At 39.8% G+C, this 18,502-nt stretch overlaps 1 long non-coding RNA gene across 2 annotated transcripts in view; it reads left to right on the top strand.

Moving 5' to 3' along the window:
- Window positions 1–352: 352 nt before the first annotated feature.
- The window catches only part of LOC103137547 (uncharacterized), a 40,504-nt gene continuing 22,354 nt past the window's right edge, over window positions 353–18,502 (top strand). For both annotated transcript variants that reach the window (XR_476159.2, XR_476158.2), the window contains exons 1-2: window positions 353–451; window positions 530–590. This is a non-coding gene — a long non-coding RNA (uncharacterized LOC103137547). The remainder of the gene's footprint in view (window positions 452–529; window positions 591–18,502) is intronic.

The raw sequence follows: 18,502 nt of genomic DNA, 5'->3' as shown, positions 1-18,502 counted from the left end.
TAATGGAGAAAGAGCTTTGCATCATCAAGGCGCAGCCAACAAATCCAGAGAAACTGTATGACGCCATATTGTAAAATGGACCAAAAAATAGCTGAGGGACGTTTCTGACACCTACTTGAACCTATACTATGAAGAATTAAACTAGCTCTTAAGTCAAACAGGATGCCAGATGCTACACCAAGGTGCAATCTTGTAACCAGGGTAATTTTTGCTGGATTCACTTTTATTTATTTTACAAATTTAAAGACTTTTTTTTTGAATCCTCCTTTTCTTAATTTCTTTTAAAAACAAAAATAAACCAAACAAGAACAAACACCATTAAGCGTGTCTGTTCTCGCGAGGTTTTAGTGTCACGTGACAAGCCGTACGTCAGCGTCTTAATGGACAGGTGCTGCTCTTACAGGTGCTGCTCACCGGCCTAGGTGGGAGACGCCGTCTGTCGCTGCCACAGGTAGGATTCAATACATTTGTAAGCCTCGATCATATGCTCATGTTGCTGTCTCTCACTGATATGCTTCTCAACTTTTAGATGTGTTTTGATCGTGGATCAAAACCTCCAACTGATCACACGGTTTGACAAGTTGGAACTGGTGAGTGTTTGCTTGTTTGGGAGCTAGCATGCTAACGCTGGCCTCCTGGTTATTGTTTGGGTTCTGTCAGTGCAAACTGACTCGAGCCGAATATGTTAGTTTGAAGCATTTAAACTGAAAAATACTTTAAATGGTGAAATACTATTTTTATTGTATGCTAGCATGAAATAGTGAGACATTTATATTAATAAATAATGGATAAACTCTTTACTTTTTTTTTTTTTTTTTTAAATTGAATGTGTTTTTATACCGCCAGCAGGTCAGTACTGTCTCAGGGTTGCACTGTTGTAATAGTCTCTTACAGACCATTGTTACAAATTTGCCTAAGATTAATCCAAGGTAGCTTATATGTTCAGTTAATACCTATTGATGCTTGGACATCAAATACCAAGGATCATGTTACCAAATCATGAGTAATGTAGCTAATTTGCATCATAAATATCTAAATGTATATCAATTGCATGTGTGCCATTTTCAAATTGACAATCAAATTCAATTTAATTGCAAAAAGTCAAATACTACTTTATTGCCAGTTGGCAAATTTCAGCAATAATGGATTAGCAGTGAATGTACCTTGGGGTCTTTTTAAGGCCTTCAAATGGATTTTTATTAAAGATGCAAGAAAAATCAACAAACCAATTCTTCCTTTATCAAGTATGATTGACGATCATCATGGCACACAATGAAACATTTTTTTAACCTATTGATTAAATCCATCAAAAATAATATTTTGAGTCTTTAAATGCATTAATAAACATGAATTTTGATTGGTTCTTTGGAGTTTAGTGAAAGTCAGATTTAGTTTAGGGACACAGGCTTTGGTTTCCTAATGGATGGGATGTTGTGATTTCTTATTATTCTGTTTTTTGAAACCACTACCTATTTCAAAGAGACTGGAGCATACTTGCATTGCAGACCATATAAAATAATAATAATAAAAAAATCTAATTGGTCAAAATTAGAACTAGCAAATAAGATCTTAAGGACAAGTGGGCATTGGTATTGGTCAGTTATCTCGATTGGTGAATTTTAAACATCTTTACTGAAATACAGATGAGACAAAGTAGTTGTTTTTTTTTAAAATAGCACACTAGTGAACATGTAGCAAAAGATAAAACAAATAGAAAAAAGTCATTATTGCAATAGAGCAAAACCCCTTTCTGCTTGAAGTCATTTTTTTGTGTGCATGTTAATTTGAAATTGGAATATAACATACATGTTGCCTTTATATTTAGGTATTTAAAATTCTCATTAGCAAAGTTAATTAATCTAAAAGGTTCCCAAAGATAGAATAGCTGTGGGATGTTTTGACTGATTAGGGTTTTATTCTGTTATTAATCACATTTTTAAATGTATTTGCACTTCATATTAAAGAGGATTAGCAGTGGGATTTTCTTTCATTGTGGTTACGTTAAAACCACATCATTCCTTGAGATACAAATAATCTATTTAGATCAGTAAATGGTAATCTGGATTAGAGAGTGTTACTGTCTGGTGGTTATCCCAAAAGCATGCCTTGTAGTCGGTGAATCTTGAAGCTTCTCTTGTCTGTCTTGACCTTGCTTTCAGCTATGCTTCTACACCATGAGGGTAGTTCAGTAATTTTTGTCAAAGGATGTCCTGGGTGATGATTTATAACTCCATTAGTTTCTTAAAATACAAATGATGGTCATGAATCATGCCACACTCTGACCAGCCTCCTTCTAACAAATGTTGACCTTTGCATAGTTTCCCTGGCAATTTCCTTCAAAGCATTACCTGTGCTAACATGGCGCCTTTGTTAAGTTTGTTGCTAAGAGTTGCTAAAGTTCATGCACATATGATGCACTATAATAAGCAAGTTTTCTAACCCGGTTACTGTGGAACACATTTGTGGTACTAACCATCCCAGCTTGCTTTCTTTCTTGCCGGTAATTTTGCCAACATGACACCGATGGTTACATCCTGAAGCTGTCCTTGACCTTTTTTTGCAAGACCAAGACACTCTTCTTGACCAAGCAACACAATACACGTAGTTTGGAAGATGGGGAATGAAAAATTCTTGAGGACTTTACATGGGGGCATGGACTTCTCAAAGTGGTTATTTGTCTGAGACCAACTCTTGACGGATTGTTCCAACAGTGTTATAGCAGCAAGACAGTGGCTGTATTTCACGTAGATTCATCTGTCATGTAGGGATATCAGAAGTTTAATGGGCACTGCTCTAAGCCATTGATGTTTAACCAGCTCCCATTATTAGAGCTGTTTCGCTGTCTGATTTATCTCTTCATTTTGACCATTGGATTTTTTTTTTTTTCCTGCCTGCAGCCTCGCCAATTTCCTTCTCCTGGAGAGGATTGAATGTGGTGAATCTTGAGACGCGATCTTGTCAGGTGTTGCGAAAATCCACTTGGCTGTGCAATTCATCAGTATCTACATTGTGCACACACAGCCCTTCATTTATCTCTCTGGTACCATAAAAATCAGTTGATTTGGCCAGTGAACTCCATGGCTTCTTCTTTATTTTCCCTCAACATGGTTTCTTATGATGGCCATTGGGGGGGAAAAACGTCACTGGAAGGAGGCACTCTCTGTTTTCAAAACTGTCATGCCACTGTTGTTTTACAGTATCGGTTAGGGTTACAGTGGTAAAGCATTTTCACGCTGCACCCAAGATTATTTGGATTGCTTTTACCTCCCTTAATAAATTGTCACAATTTGAAAACTGCAGGCTGCACTTCGTTTGTTGTCTTTGTACTGATTAAGGGGCAAATGCTTTTTCACAGCACTGCGGTGAGATGACACTAGTTTAAATTTCCTAGTATTTCTTATCTACTAGAAACCTGTCACATGGTGCAGCAAAAATAGGGATCTGTGTATTGTGGATTATCAAAATGAAATCAATTATCAATTAGTCAGCCTTTAAAATAGAGTAACCAACCCCTTCCCACTGAATTGGAAGATCTGTTTATTTACAATTTTACTTCTCTATAAAGAAAATGGCCTCTTTTTTTTTCTTCTCCGATTTCCGTTGCTATCAGATAAATTTGTTCCTCAATTCTCATTTTGCTACCTTTTACTTTGCAATCATTTTTACCTCCTCTCTGAGCCACAAAGCCCAGAGTCTTTTTTTTTTTTTTTTCACCATTCTATCTTAGAGACTTTTTTTGTATTTCCACTATAATAATCATCTCCTAACTTCACAATTGTCAATAAATGTGTGACATCTAGGTTTCACATGAGCAGTTTGATATGCCTGGGTTTTGTATTAGACTGTAATTTATACTTTTATAAAGCTGTAGTAAAGTAGTAAGCTAAAATTGTAGACTTGTCTTATTTCAGGACTGACACAGTAAGAAATTGCTGGGGATTGTAGTTTTGTGCTACATTCAGCAGTGACATCTTTCACACTACATGCTATCAACACAAAACACCTCCTGTCAGTATGCCAGTGGCTAAGGACAACAATTTGGACAGTATTTACAGCACTTCGCTTACTCAGCATTTGATTATGGCGCTGGCTTACTCCAATTGCATTAAATTTACCTCTGCCACTTACACTGAAAATTTCACAACACATTAACTAAATGGCTTCATGAAAAAAGCGACAGAAATACACCCCGTTTGTGAACAATCAACAAACAAGAGTAATTTAGTGCGAGTGTGAAAATGATACTTATGTCCTGTAGCGGCTAACTCTACGCACATGCTAATGTTAGCTTGCGCAAAAACAACAAGGGGATGTTGGGTTTTAGCTGTTACATTAATATCATCGTCTCACTTATGAAAGTGCTAAATTTAACATTTTTTAAAAATTATTTTCATCACCGAAGACGTATGCTATTCTTTGCCGTTTGGTGAGGTTACGAGATGAACACGCAATAGCTTAAAGCTCCTTTACTTGCTAATGCATCTAGTTGTAGGTGCAACAACATTCGCTTTAAAAGTGGCAAATACTGATATATTGTCAGCAGAGAAACTTGTTTCTTTTACCTCATCAGAATTTCACTTGAGTGATGTTGATGAGATCTTTTTCTTTTGCTTTGCTTTGGTCTAGAACACCAGAGGGAAAAAAAAAAAGAAGCTCTTTAGCTGCTAACTTGCGCTGTTGCCACTCCCGTTTCACTGAAAGCTTGGCTGATTGCTCTGCTGAATATGGGACTAATAAGAATGTAATATTCATGTGTTGATTCATCAGTGTGAGTAACCCAGTGCTTGTCATTACTGGTGCCACAGATCAAACATTATTCACACCCTTTATCCTGTCACTTGCTACTTGATAAAGATGCTTAAAGATGCAGGAAAGTCTGCATATCAATCCCTCATTTGGTGCAACCAGGCAGCTGAGTTCAACTAATTCTTTTGTCTAAATGTAAAATTTGATCTTTTCAGTGACACCGTTGTCAGTGTTGATTTGGCATGAGCGAACTTAATAACACTCCCAATTATCAGTTTGACGCCACGCTTAAGTTAAGGTAAAGACAATAGATGACACCAGTGCCAAAAAAATAAAAAAAGAGTAACATTTGCCTTCACTGTCTTTGTTGTTGTTTTGCAGGTACCTCAGAATAGCATGAAAGACTGTTTACAGTGGCGCTGCTCATTAAAGTTTGCACATCACTGTCTCATTTCATAGACATACTGGTCACCTTATAATTAGGGTTTGGTGACATGGAATCTCAATGTTGTCTAAAGACGGGCCCACTGTCTCAATGCTTATTCTTAGCCATGGACAATTACTGAAATACTGACTCATTAGTTTCCCCTCACATCCCTTTCAACAAAGTGTAATCTATCTCCCTTGCATCCACATCCTGTCTGGGATGTTTTCAATTACTCACCATGTCCTCTGCCTTGCTTTACCGTTTCAGCAAAATCCTCACCCTGCCTTCGGCTGCCGGTAGACGCCCAACAGTAGCTGCTTGTCTCTGAGCATGGTAGCCTTTTGAGAGTTCATCAATCTGCTTATAACTCCTGCAGTTTTGGAGAAGCGGCAAGCAAATAAAATGAGACCTTTTCATTTCATTAGGCAATTAAAGATGAATAAGAAATACTTGTAAAGGTATTGGTACCTCACAGAAGGATTTATTCTGGTATTAAATTACACTGAGGCAAGCTAATTAGGTCACTTTGACGATTGTGTTTAGTGGTATGAAGAGTGACACATACTTTGTTTAATCTTTGAAAACAACATAACATTTCTATAAAGTGCACAATTATAAATGTATATATAAAAACATTGAAGTTAGTGGTTGCAGCATGACAAAATGTGAAACGGTTCAAGGGCTGCGAGTCATTTTGAAAGGAAAGGTGTATATATATTTTACTTTGGCTATTTACATCCCATTTAGTCATGGATTTTTCACAGTGCCATCATCTGCCCGACGGCAAAGTTCCCATTCCTAAATGTATGCGCTTGTGGTTGCAGGGCTGCAGTGATATCTGCCACTCTCAGCATCACTGTGGGGCTTTTGTGCGGCCCGTCAGAAAGGTGTTGTATCCCTGAGACTCCACACATCACGGAGCTCGACAGATTCCCAGCCAGTCTGCCTCCTGATAAGCCCTCTGTGAAATCCCAGAGCCGAGGAGCGGTTCGATTAAAATAATTGACAAAAAAAATGAGGGAATACGTCCATATTTCCCCTTTCTACCTGATGACATAGAGATAGAAAGAGGTAATTAAGTGTCTTGTTCAGCCAAGAGAGGTGGTGAGTAAACTACATCAGCAGCCTTTATGTCTGCTAAATTGCTAAAATAGTGTTCGCAGTTAACCCTATTGGCCTTTTCACCCTTTGCACGCACCTCGTGAGTTTGTCCAAGTTGCTGACAACTTGGTGAAGGAGACGGAAGAAGAACCATGCCTGATTAACACAGTCGTCTATCCCTCTTATAAATTCTCTTTTCAGAGCGTGTAGTTATGTCAAATAGTCCAGAACCGAATCAAAGCTGTTTAGCAGATTCTTAGAGGAACAAGTCCCACAACTGCTTTAGGATGCACCGGGCACAGCACCAAAGGTTAATATCGCTGCCTTTACAAATCTCATTGCAATGCTTTGACTTGCTTTAACAGTAGCTAAAGACCACTGCAAAAATACCAGACCTGAAATGGAAAAAATGATACAAATCGATATTATACATTAGCACTTAGCACAAAGTGCTGCTGCAAGCTGTAGGCAGAAAGGGAGGAAGCCCGAAATAGATAACGGCTTCAGTTAACAGCATTTAAATTAACACAGAGACTCGGTTGACAATGAAAATGGAAGGCACATTGAAACATTTTATAAATAAACCCTACCTCAGTTCAGGTGTAAATGAGTGTGAAGACATCATGGCGTTTTAAAATGCAGAGCAGACTGATGTCTGCTAACAACGGAAGGTGAAATTCGGAGCTGTCAGCACGATGTGCTATGATTGAAGACATATGGTGACAGAAGTTCAACTTTGCAGATAAACTTTTTGTTGCTGTTCATAATATCTCAGACAGCCCCTTTCTAATATGTTTTATTCTCACATTTCCCACTATTTTTAGGACCGAATTTGGATGATCTCATAATCATCAGTAGTTTATTTATCCGCATCACTCAGTGATTATTTAATGGTCAAATTTGTTTAAATCTAAAGCATGTCACAGGCAAGGGAGATAATGTCATCTACCAGCTACTATCTTCAGTTGGATTCCTACTTTATGTAGGTAGTGGAAAAAGACAATCTCTAACATGCACGTCTAAATGTTGTGTGTGTCTGTTGGATTTTCACACGAGTCAGGACACAAAGCCATGCCCAGCAACCAGCTCTTCTCCAAGCATTCTATGCTTCCTTACAAAGCTGACTGCCTTGTTAGCAGTCCTGTACCACTGTTATGGAAGTCAAAGTAAAAAAAACAACAAAGTCTGACCTCGGTTTACCCTTTACATTGATGCTGATGGTAAAGAAGCTGGAAAAAGAGAAATGCTTTCAGTACCAACAAAGCTGAGGCTTCTTTCTCGCACTGAAAATAGTTTCTTTTGGGGGAACTCCATTATAGCTAATAGTGTTTTTTTTAAATGTGTGAATTAAGACTGAAAAGGGAGCTTGTATACCCCCAGTGCAGCATGTGCCATTTTAAACTCCCTTGAGAAGTTTTTTTTTTTCCTCTTTCCTAATCAGCGGAAGACAAAAACACTGATAAGTAGTTAATTAAAAAGTGTGAACACTGACTCAGAGTCCAACAACAGTCACAACTTCCTGACCCATGGCAGGCTTACTCTGACCGGTCTGCGATATCATCTGTGGTAAACATTATTAGCCAGTTGATGGCTGCAATGTATGTCGGAGGAGAGACGGACAACAGAGGCGAGACGGATCCCTCGTTGCCCAGATGTTTATTTGTCGAGGCGGTTTTCAGATCGGGAGATACACTCACCTTTCAAGGATCTGCACACCATATCGGATGCAGGCGATGTGCATTCAGTTCGCCAGTGAAAGGCGCCGAGCGTTGCCGTCGGCTTTTATTTACCTGATAATGAGGCTGACGGAAGAATAAGTGAACATAAATATAAACAGCAGAGCGGGATACATCACCCACTTTGCTTCTCTCGCTCCTGTGATTGGTATGAGGCGACATTTAAGATGCAATATCATGACTGCTATGAATAAATCAGTATTAATCAGCGCTGAATCTATTTGGGAGCCTTTTTTCACATTTATCAGCCTTTTAATATTAACATTGATTAAAGGCATGTCTCAAGCTTTAAGTCGCGGTGCTATTCAGCGTCGCAGTTCGAGACGTCTCATGAAGCCGACGGATATTGCATGGGAGCTCTTTTCATCCATTCGGTTCTAGTAATGAGTCGGGGTAAGGGGGCATTGTTTTTTTTTTTTATTTCTTTTTGGAGACAGAGGTTAGAGGCCTATAACCCAAAGAACATTGCCCCCAAAAGTGAGACACGGTGGTGTCCTCAAAGGTGTTCTGGATCTTGTGCAGGTGAAGGTAATTATGAAAAAGGATGCAGAAGTGAAGATCTTTGAAAGACGGCTTTGTCTTCTAACACGACAATGACTCAGAACACTTGCCACTGCTAGAAGCGGGCCTGCACAAAGCAACGACTTGTTTCGAATTCACAAGTTTGGGTTGAATTGAAGACAAAGATGCTTGCCTGAATGTCAGTGACATTGAAGAAAACAGAGAGATTTGCCGAAGAGAAATGAGCTGAGTTTACTCAGATGTTTAAGACTTTGAGAACACTAAAGCAAAAACAACTGCAGGCTGTTAACCAGCCAAAAGGACGAGAGCCTTTAAGGACCCCCGCGGTTCGATTACGGTTCAGAAGGCTACAATGCGATTACGAATCAATTCTTCCAACACTGAATGCACAGCTTTAGAGTTTTTTGTTTTAGCAATACCAAAAAAAAGGAGAATAAATACCCCAGACAAAAAAGTTTATGCAACAGAATGGATTAAAAAAAATTTCAGCACCTCCATGACAAACAAAGAAGAAGCTAATAAACTAACAGCTCAAATTATGAGATGTAGCAAATGCAGTTTAATTTAATCTGCGGCAACAGTAATCGGTGTGCATTTACAGATATCCCTAATTTGGAATTCTGACTCATTCATTGTGCAGTAGCACCCTCCATTATGGGCCTAATTTTTGTTCTTCTGTCATGTTTTCTCGATTCTTCTCCATGCAGTACACCTTTTCTTGTTCCTCCCTCCCGTTAACTTTCCTGTCGGGGACACGCTGTCCAATCACATCCCTATACCACTCACTGCCCTTGGCAAGCGCCTTACAAACGTGAGGGCAGGTGCATGTTCATGTTGCTGCTTAACATCGTGTTCCTGATGCAGCTAAAGTGGTTCCATTTTAGATGAAGCCCACATGATAATGAGCAGGTGTGAGGATGTGTTTGTGTGAATGTCTGCGGCTGCCTTTGTGCATTTCACAATAGTCTTTGATTAAGGCGATTCAGCCATAATGGGAGACGAAAGTTTGAGCTGGAAAATGAGGGTGAAAATTTAGAACATGCAGCACCTGCGCAAGGAATACAGTTCCACTTTCTCTTTTCTGCACACACAGATGTATCCATTCATGCTATACGTATACTCGTGTGTCTCAAAAATTTAGAATATTGCGTAAAGGTGAGATTTCTAGCCAGTCATCTCAGACGGTGAAATTGCAATTTTATAGCGATTCATTAGACAAAAGGTAAACTAGTTCAAGTTTTTATTTTTTTTTTACATTTTTTGCACTTTTAGTGACTATAGCTTACAGGTACAAAACCTGTACCATAAACTCAATGTCTCAGGAATTGACATACAACATTAGACCAATCAAAAACAGATGTTTTAAGTACAAATTTCAGGATTCTGAAAAGTGTGTGCGCTTTTACATTCACTGAATAATTGGTCGGGGCTCCTCTTGCATGAATTCCTGCATCAGTGTGACATGGCATAGAGGCGATCAGCTTGTGGCACTGCGTAGGTGTCATGGAAGCCCAGATTGATTTGATGGCTGGCTTCAGGTCGTCTGCCTTGTTGAATCTGGCGTCTCACTTTCCTCTTGACGACAGCCCCACAGATTTTCTATGGAGTTCAGGTCACTGGATTTTTCTGGCCAGTCAAGAACAGCCTGGTTGCTGAACTAGTTTTTGGAACCTTTGGCAGTGTGGACAAATGCCAAGTCCTGCTGGAAAATCAAAACGGCATCTCCGGCTAGATGACTTGTGTTTAGAAAACCCAGTGGACCAACACCAACAGATGACACGACACCCCAAACCATCACTGACTTGATGGTGGAAAGTTCAAACTGGACTTCAAGTAAGACGGACTCTGTGCTTTTACACTACTTACCCCTGGAATCTTGATTTCCAAGTGAAATGCAGAATTTACATTAACCTGAAATTTACATTAACCTCTCTGGTCCATTGTGCAACAGTCCAATTTATTTATTTTTTTTCATTTATGGTATTATTCTTGGCTACTGTTGGTACATCTGAAATGCATGTTTCTCAAATTAAACCTTTTGTGGATCCATTAAAGAAAATAGTTTTTTTTTTCACAAATCTTTGGCACTACTAAATAAGCAATATAATTTTGAAATTTGAAAAGTAGATTCTTTAATCTGTATAAAATACAGAGCATTTTCAGCAAAGAGACTGCAACATTCAGCCAAAAAACAGGGTATAAAAGCTGAGGATGTTTCCTGGAAGAATCAATAGAAACAATCAAATGTTTTAAAGGATGTAGTGAGAATATGATATATATATGTATATATATATATTTTTCCTCTTTCCGGACTTGTACTCCCCTTGGGTGATGCATTTCTCTCATAGTGGCCTTTGAGCAACATGCACACAGCACCTCCTTTTGGCTTACAGGGAATTCTCCTAAAGGTCACATTAGGATGGCAAGCCAAACAGAGTGGAAGAGGATAATCCTTCTCTTGCAGTTCAAGCCTCCCCTCTTGACACTTAAGCCCACACTGAACTGTACACCTACACACCTTTGTAGAACCCCAAAACCGGAAAGTCTACTGCCTCATACACAGAATACATATTAAAGATGTAGAGATGCAACTTCAGTTCCTCTACTCTTAATTTTTTTTTGAGTAAGCACTGGGGAATTGTAAGCTTTTATTTTTGTTGTTGTTGTTGTTGTAGGACAGTCAAATACAACCCCATGTATCCTAAACTAAACCTGTAACAGGTATAGGTAAGCATTATTTCATGAGTAGAACATGCTTTTAAAAACCAGCAAAAAAAGTAAGAAGTTGCCAGAATTCATGATCTCATCCACCATCAGAGAGCATTAGATTTGCACTTGGTTTTGTGTAGGATAAGTCTGAAAATGTCTCGTTATGCTTCCACATTTGTCCAACCAGAAATTAGGAGAAAAGTCTGTGATTTAAGCCTTGAGCCCAGTCATGTATTACCCCCTAAAAGATCATAGTGGTTACGGGTTTGTGGGCACCTCAGTTTCAAGTTGCCCAATTGTGCCTAATGGCTGGGAAAATGCTAGAAACTCTCCTTTGTTTACCTTTTGTGTGATCTCGTTGCTCTCTGCTCTCCACCCAGAAATTTCTATTACATGTGTATATATATCCTCCTGGAACTTTCCTTTAGGAGAGGACCTGTTGGCCTAACTTATATTAACAACTTATCTACACCTTTTTACCCCCCTTTGCTGTTCCACCTAGAGATGCTGCAAAATTACTGTTGAGACATTACAGGCTATACTTACCTGCCATACCGTACCTGTCTTCCATTGGTCTTGTCCACTTTACTGCCACTCTTCAAGGAAAATAACAGCAGCCATGCTCGCCATCCTCTCCTTGGCCACTGACATCCTGAGATTGACCTGTCAACGTTCATCACCATAATTTTCAACAGCCAAAAAGGACTCAAGAAATGATCGCGGTTATCATCAACTTGAGTGTCACTAATTCATTCTCTCTCCCAGAGAATGCCTGTGTCATGTACTCTGAAACTCGAGACCTGCCATACTTAATTAGTTTACAATAAATTGTTTAAAACTTTATTGCAGGCTTTCTGTTTTTTTAATGTGCCTTGTGAACATAAGAAAGTAGAAAACTGCAGCTCTGTGTTTAATAAAAGCTCAAAGCTTAAGAAGGGGTGCAACAGCTTAATGGGAATGTTGCTTTTGACCCTTATCCATGTTTTTGGTCTGAAACCTTTTCTTAATGTTGCTCCCTTTCAGTGCCATAGAAAAGGTATGCTTTTTAGATTTTTTTTTTTTTACCTACTCGTGTGACACTGCAGCATGCATAATTTGAATACCACACAAACCAGACAGCCATGGATTAACATCACTTAATCTCATGCTGTCCAGACGTTTTACTCGTCATGGAGTCCTGGATGCTTGAAAGTGAGTGTGATTAATTTGGCTAATAATTACTGTGTGTAAACACATGGGGGCACCCTTAGAGCTTTGAAATTCAAATCACAGGTGGACATTTGATTATCGTGGAAATGTAAAAATAAACTTAAGTTGTAACATACTTAATCATACAGTGGCACACCACTGTATGATTTACACCTCTGATCTCGGTGTACACACTCTAGTCAAAGCTCATCAAATGTGACATGTTTCAAAGATGTGAACTGTTCCACAAAATGTCCTTTGTTTCTTCATAAGACACACGTACCATGCTTTTTATAAGACCAGAATTCATAGCAATATAGGGGCCAATATGTCAGCAGCTTAGGTCTTTGTTTTCAGTGATCTTATGACACATTGTTAAACAAGCTTAAAAGAAAAAGGCAATCTCAAATTTGCTACAATTTTTATAAACTCCTTGAGAAAGACCTCTGGTGTGTTGCAAAAGAGTTAAAATATAGGAAGAAAAAAAAAAATAATGCACCCCAGAAACTACTCCTTGATGCATACAGTACAGAAGCATCAATTCAACCAAGAGTCCCAAGGGCTCACTTTTAAGTCCTTTCTTTCTCAGTAGTTATGACTTTATGCATGAAGTTACTTGGAAATGTCAGAAGAGACCCATTAGCTTATGATAATGTCTTCCACTATACAGTATGTCACTTCACACTCGTATTCCTGTTCTGGGTGCTAATGAGACAACTCGAGAGACCAGCACCTCTTGATCCGCAGGTGAGGAAATGATACCATCTTAATACTGGCACACATGGTAATTCAATTCAGATATATATTTCTGTAATGCTTTTTTTAAAGTTTAAGCACTGAAATGGTTAACACTGTAGGCTACTCTTTCTACATTGCATTTCAAAATCAAATGTTCAAAGTGTTTTAAATGTTCTGTCATGTTGTATTGCATCTCTCGCTTTATGTAGGATTTCTTGGCAGTTGTTTTGTATTATTTCATTACTTTGCTGAGGCTGTGGTCAGCAAAATGTGTGAGTTTACAGATATGACCCCTGTAATTGCTGGCAATAGTCAGAGTGATTTCTGTTGTCACCAAGCATCCTGGGAGATTCACAGCTTGTGCCTTGGGACCACCGCCAAACTAGTTCAAGGTCACCTTGGTGAACAAACTGGCAGAAAGCACAGCCCCCAACCCCCTCCTATAGCTGCTCATCCAAAAATAAAAAAAAATTATCTCCCCACATTTCTTACAAAAGGGGAGGGGATGGCTGGCAATCATCTGTCTCGCAATACTGGCCACTCATCAGCTGCACTCCCACACCTTCCGTAAAGCACTTTCATATTTCACCTTCCCTGAGTACAACAGCGCCAGCCTACTCACTCTGCCCCTTCTCTGAACCCTACAAACCATTTCCCATCGCTGTTATGTCAAGTCCATGCTCCACCTAACAAGGTCCTGCTGACCTCAAGCTCGTGTCCTCTTCAGCCTTGGCCTCAGAAAGCCGGTCCCCGCCGCAGGGTTTGCAAGTTTAATTAACCCCAAACCTGGATCAAGCCAGTTTTGACAGCTTACGAGCATCTGGGCTTCTGGCAAGTTGTGGTGCAGGGACGTCCATTGTCAAACACTTGCCTGTCTTTGCTGTATAAAGAGGATGCATGAAAGGTAGCGGTTCATTCTAAGATTGATCTCGATACCAGAGAAATTATCTTAAGCGTTAATAATATAGCAAAATGTTGAAGGAAAGTCGAGAGACACTAAGTGGAAGAAGTTTGACATCTTCCTCAAAGACAGACTTTGTAGCTGTACAAAATAAACTTGCTTTTTTTTTGTTTAACTTTATTGCCACTTTATAGCTGGAGCTTTTATTTGCATGGCATTTTGGTCCACATTTTTTTGTTTTTATACCTGGCGACATCAACTTTTGATTTTGACTTTTTGGTGAAGTTGTTGTACACTGAGCTTCTGAGGTTTAGTTTTACCTACCTTGTCCTCAGTATGTGATATGCAAAATGTTTTAAACCCATTTTCATTGCATGGGCATCTTCCATAATCGGGCACAGTCATGTACAACTAGAAACATTTAAAGTGAGGGGTAGTTGAGTATGTTTTTCCCAGGGACATAGTGCCATTTTAATGCACAATAAAGTAACTGTTACTTTCAGGTGTTATAGAAATGTACTCTAGTTTCCTTAAGCACGGTCCAAAATATACATGTCGGCTTATTTGGTCCTTCTCCAGTAAATTTCCCTTAGGCAACAGGCTATTTGTGTCTCTGTTGAAAATTTTACTAGTGCTTTTTGCCCATTGAATACTGAAAATGGGCAGCAGCGCCCCCCACGACCCTTCACAGGATTAAGTGGATATCAAAAATTTGTAGACAGCTGGAGTTTTAGAGTAAAATTAGATGGGCTTTGACTCCCATGAGCAGTCGAAGTCTGCCCATGGGCAAAACAACTAAACAATGTGCGCTTTCAAAGTTCAGCAGTTAAATGAGCACATATGCGAGTGCTGGTCTTTCTCTTTCCCAGTGTGCATCAAATGGGTCATAATTTGTATGCATGAGGGTTAAGAGGAAAATGCTCAATAAAAAATATAACCCTGATCTCTCTTCACAAATGTGGATCAGCTGTATTTCAGACATCAATAAGATTTTATCATTTGAGAACACGTGCAAGGGCAAGTGTGCGAACGGGGCAAAAGCCGAATTGTGGATGGTTCCTTGTGCTTTTTGTCTGGAGTTTCAGCACCGAACTCAGTTCTGGGGATGGCAAAGACTTTGGCAGGGAATTTAACATAAAAACAAAGGAAAGGGAGTGAGGAGTTGTTAACTTGTCGCAGTCAAACTTTAGGCTTGTAGACTAGTGTCGTGCATTGGTGTACTTACCAGCTTTTGTCATGTTTCTGTCGCATCTTTTGTATTTTATTGCGATTTCTATGATTCGACCAATGTAAAGCAGTGTCTAGTTTTGAGGGAGAAAACGGATGCATAATTTCCACTTTTTTCAGTAATATATGGAACATTTAAACTTCTACTCGGATCCTATTACTCTTAGGGTTTGAATACAATTATTGTCCCTTATTATACAATATCAGAGCGCTGTTCAATCCACCATTTTAGAAATGGTGTATAGCACAACTGTTAAACTAAAGATTACATTTAGGTTGGCCTAAAATGGCAGATAAGGAGAACATAACTGTGACGTGGTTCTCTTATGACTTGGACAAACAAAAAAATGACTGCCCAAGACCAGAGATCACTTTAGTGACATTTATTTAGCTCTTCAAGTGAACAAAGATGGCAGGTGCAGAATATATACAAGGACGTCCAAGGCAGGTTCAAAAACAGACAAACAGAAGAACCTTCCATGTAGGAGTCCATCACCTTCCATGTGACTTCTCAGGAGTCTAGCCACACACTGGCTCCCTCTGGCACAGAGCCCTGCTTTTAAAGCCACAGGCTCCGCCCACAGACCAAACAAGCAAAACAACTAAACAATTACCTCTAACTCAAATAAACTCTTAAAGGATACAAAGTAATAATAAATACCAAGGGAAAAAAGAAAAATATATAAATAAACTTGATCAAAAATACAATAATCAATTTAAGAGAAAACACTCAGTATGTTCCGATGACGTCACTATGTCATCACCCGACTCTCTCCTGGCGCGCCACAATCCGGAAATAACCCTGCTTGAAAACGGAAGCAGGAAAATGTTTGAAACTGAAAACAACTTGTTAGGATGGATATGCTAACTGAAGAGTAGGGATCCTCAAATCCAGGCCTCAAGGGCCAGAATCCTGCAGGACTTGGATGTCTCTGCTTCAACACACCTGAATCAAATAATCGGGTCATTAACAGGACTCTGGACCATTTGATTGAGGAATGTTTGAAACTGCTGGAGTTCCTTGTTCGGAGTACGAATGAATGCTACATTTAAAAAAGGAAAAAAAAAAACATTCCCCTTGTACCTTAAGTATAAACTACTTTGTGTTGGTTTGTCACATAATCTATAAAATACTGCGTTTGTGGTGTGAGACAATGTGAGAAAGTTCAGTGGTTGTAAAGTCCTACAATGTGAAAAGAAAATCTATGGCAGGCTTTTCTGTTCCACTAACTACTGACAAATATTTGACATCAGGAGCTGAAGTATGATGGGGGGGACGGGGGGGAACGCCAGGTGTTTGCATTTGATAATAAGAAGATTATGGTACAGTAAATAATAAATGGATGAAACTATGGCTTGTTGGCTGTAACACCAGTCTCCTTGCTTCTCCTTCTAAACTTTGAGAACTTCCTCTCCTCCACAAAAATGACCCGTGTGGAATTTTTATTTATTTTTTTTTTTAGCTGCCGGACGCGGATGACAGCTGGAATCTAATTTGTGACAGCTGTTTCGAACAAAGTGAAGAAAAGGGAAGAAGCGGGGGTAAAGCGAAACCCAACAGCTATGTCAGCATAGCTGTGTGAATACCTGGCCAGTGTGGAGCCTTGGAGTTTTTTGTCAGCTCTGTCACGCATCACTGTCTCATGAAATTAGAAACACAGAGGAACACAAATCTTGACATTGCTGGATATCTGTATGACATTGGCTAACGTTAAACCCGCTGTCGCAGTGTGGCGCGAGCCGGCGACTGGTGTGCGACGCAAACAATGGCTCCTTTGTCTGGAAGCGCATTACAAGTGAGACAAAGTATCAGCCAGAACTTTTTGTCCTCTTCTTGACAATCATATCTAATGATCCAAATTTTGAATCAAGTCTTTCCGATGTGTGGCTGTCAGGAACTAAGCCTATGCATTAATTATATGCTCTTTGCCAGGTCAACAGCAGGGCCAGAGGACAGTGGGAATTATTCATTTCGTCAGGGTAGATTCGTCGGACCCCGGTTGGTAAGGAGTCCTGTTGATGAGGGCACAGGGCACACAATCCTCCTCCCCAAACACCTACTCCTATACGTGGAGAGCCTCTGGCTTCCTCCTCCTTTTGCCCTCCTCTTGGCCTCGGTTCCCCCCCCCTGCTTGTACTTCATCAACTCATGGATGTCAAAAGGCTGCAAGGTAGAAGAGAACGGGGTCTTTTTCTTTCACTCTTTTCTCAGTGGGAAGCCCTTTTAGACACAGCAGCCTCATGATTATTATTCCCGCCCTCCTCCCCTTTCTCCTTCCTCAAGGCCTGCTTTAGCGTCTCTCCTTGCATTTCTCAGCTGAAGACACCTTATTCCCCAGGTCTAGAGACGTCTCGCCTGGGAGATGGCGGGGTGGCAGAAAGTAGCATGGATAGAACTGAGAAAAACACCAGATTTCTCTAGCAGCTCGGTCTTAATGGGATCTGTAAGATCTGAAGTTATTTCTCCCCTAACCGCACAGCACATATCATGTAATTTACATTTAAATTAAAAGAAAGAAATGTAATTTTGACCATTCTGAGGGCTTCACATAAAGAGAGGGGGGAAAAAAAAGGCTTCGCAACATGGCTGGATTCAGCTTGGAGTACTAAATGTGTCTCGCCCAGTGAGTTTCAGGCTAAACAAAAGATCCGGATCAGACACGGGGAGGCCAGCGGCTCAACGCAATCAGAGAATTCGGCTAATGATGATGGTGCCAGGTGTATCGCCAGGTGTGGTTGATTAGAAGGAATGAAACAGACAGTGAAGGTGACAACTGGCGCTGGGTTCCAGCTGAGAGTAGACGGAGATTTTCAGATCAATGAGCCGCCGAGGACAAAAATATGAATCGCCTAAGAAACTTCCCTCTTTGATTGCGAATGATTTGATTCATCCTGACATGACAGAAATGATGAAGAAGATGGCTTCACTGCTGGACGATTTTAGACAGGTAAATCAATTTGCCGACTCATACATCGCAGTCAAAGGCGGGTGAAACTAGTTTCCCGTTCAGGACCACTTACAGCGCCTTGGAGAAGTATCCACACCCTTTTTAGTGTCGCACAAATTGTCATGTTATAGCCGCAAGCTTCAATTTATTTCAGACAAACGCAAATTCTTGCATGACTGTCAAGTAAAAATTACAGTTTGCCATCATGTATTGCGGTGAAAATGTTCCAGTGAAAAAATGTTGCAGTGAAGGAAAAAAA

This window comes from Poecilia formosa, unplaced genomic scaffold (genome assembly GCF_000485575.1).
Source record: "Poecilia formosa unplaced genomic scaffold, Poecilia_formosa-5.1.2 Scaffold41, whole genome shotgun sequence".
Taxonomy (NCBI): Eukaryota; Metazoa; Chordata; class Actinopteri; order Cyprinodontiformes; family Poeciliidae; genus Poecilia; species Poecilia formosa.
Note: the sequence above shows the minus strand (reverse complement) of the source record. Positions and strands in the feature narration are given on the sequence as shown.